A 2,628-nucleotide genomic window follows, 5' to 3' on the forward strand; every position below is an offset into this window, starting at 1 on the left:
TTATTTCTTTTTCTGCTCTGATTGCTGTGGCCAAAACTTCCAAAACTATGTTGAATAGCAGTGGTGAGAGCGGGCACCCTTGTCTTCTTCCTGATTTCGGGGGAAATGCTTTCAATTTTTCACCATTGAGGGTGATGCTTGCTGTGGGTTTGTCATATATAGCTTTTATTATGTTGAGGTATGTTCCTTCTATTCCTGCTTTCTGGAGAGTTTTAATCATAAATGAGTGTTGAATTTTGTCAAAGGCTTTCTCTGCCTCTATTGAAATAATCATATGGTTTTTATCTTTCAATTTGTTAATGTGGTGTATTACATTGATTGATTTGCAGATGTTAAGGAATCCCTGCATTCCTGGGATAAAGCCCACTTGGTAATGATGTATGATCTTTTTAATATGTTGTTGGATTCTGTTTGCTAGAATTTTATTAAGGATTTTTGTGCATCTATGTTCATCAGTGATATTGACCTGTAGTTTTCTTTTTTTTTTGTGGCATCTTTGTCTGGTTTTGTAATTAGGGCAAACTCTTCCAGAAAATTACAGAAGTAGGTAAACTTCCAAACTCATTCTATGAGGCCACCATTTACACTTTCTTAAGAAAATAAAAATGGAACTCTTTATGAATGTAGATTGACTTTCACAGCAACCTCTACTAAGCTAAATACTTACATCAAATGCACAACTTACACATGATTTTTAAATACACAAACAGATACAATTCCATACTTTTCTCACTGGTTTTCAACTGTTCTTAATCATTAAGATTAAATAAGTAATGCATATGAAATATTCTTTGTAAATTGGAAAATGCAATGGAAATGTATTACTACTACCAAATGTAGGCTCTGTTACATTTCCTTCTAGAATCCTCGAATTTTAAATATGGCATTCCAGTAGGGCCTAATTTATCTGGCTGCTGCTGCTAAGTCGCTTCAGTCGTGTCCGACTCTGTGCGACCCCATAGATGACAGCCCACCAGGCTCCCCCTACCCTGGGATTCTCCAGGCAAGAACACTGGAGTGGGTTGCCATTTCCTTCTCCAATGCGTGAAAGTGAAAAGTGAAAGTGAAGTCGCTCAGTTGTGTCCGACTCTTAGTGACCCCATGGACTGCAGCCCACCAGGCCCCTCTGTCCATGGGATTTTCCAGGCAAGAGTACTGGAGTGGGTTGCCATTGCCTTCTCTGATTTATTTGGCAGCTCAGGTCATTTTAGCATCAAAGGTGAGCACATCTCATAATGTTGGGATGGGATGGGTTCCTTGGACCCAGATGAGGTCCACAGAGCTGACCAAGCTGCAGTAGATTTGGCCATTGTGGGGAAAGGGACTGACTCCTTTCCCACAGACAGAAGCCCTCAGGAGGAGACCGATTTTGATCTGGTGGAATAAAGAATGTTAAGACCTTGGCATTTGGAGTATAAAGACCAAAGGCTATAGGGGTAAAGACAGAACCAGCAGGCTTTAGAGACACAACACACCCTCCTGTGCACATATTTCTCTCTGGGGAAAGAGATGGGGCAGAAGTAGAAAGAGATAGGTGAAATCTCAGGAGCTCCAAGCCTTCAGGAACTCCTCATTTCCTGCTCTGTTCTCTCTGTTTGGAATTTCCTCACTTCTGAGAAATTCTCCACTCTCCATTTTTAAAAAATGAAATCTGCCTAATTAAAAATTAGATGATTTTAGAAGGAAATGTAAGGGAGTCTACATTTGATAGCAATAACACATTTCTGTAGTATTTTCCAATTTACAAAGAATATTTCACATGTATTAACTTGCTTAATCTTCACAATTAAGAATATCTGAAGGCAGTTCTATTTTCAGTTTTGTAAGGAATCTCCACACTGTTCTCCATAGTGGCTGTACTAATTTGCATTCCCACCAACAGTGTAAGAGGGTTCCCTTTTCTCCACACCCTCTCCAGCATTTATTGTTTATAGAATTTTTGATAGCAGCCATTCTGACCAGCATGAGATGGTACCTCATTGTGGTTTTGATTTGCATTTCTCTGATAATGAGTGATGTTGAGCATCTTTTCATGTGTTTGTTAGCCATCTGTGTGTCATCTTTGCAGAAATGTCTGTTTTGTTCTTTGGCCCATTTTTTGATTGGGTCACTTATTTTTCTGGAACTAAGCTGCAGAAGTTGCTTGTATATTTTTGAGATTAATTCTTTGTCAGTTGCTTCATTTGTATTATTTTCTCCCATTCTGAAGGCTGTCTTTTCACCTTGCTGAGTTTCCTTCATTGTGCAAAAGTTTTTAAGTTTAATTAGGTCCCATTTGTTTATTTTTGCTTTTATTTCCATTACTCTGGGAGGTGGGTCATAGAAGATCCTGCTATGATTTACGTCAGAGTGTTTTGCCTATATTTTCCTCTAAGAGTTTTATAGCTTCTGGTCTGACATTTAGAACTTAATCCATTTTGAGTTTATTTTTGTGTATGGTGTTAGAAAGTGTTCTAGTTTCATTCTTTTACAAGTGGTTGACCAGTTTTCCCAGCACCACTTCTTAAAGAGATTGTCTTTTCTCCATTGTATATTCTTGCCTCCTTTGTCAAAGATAAGGTGTCCATAGGTGTGTGGATTTATCTCTGGGGTTTCTGTTTTGTTCCCTGGATCTATATTTCTGTCTTT

The sequence above is a fragment of the Cervus elaphus genome, chromosome X (assembly GCF_910594005.1).
Source record: "Cervus elaphus chromosome X, mCerEla1.1, whole genome shotgun sequence".
Lineage (NCBI taxonomy): Eukaryota > Metazoa > Chordata > Mammalia > Artiodactyla > Cervidae > Cervus > Cervus elaphus.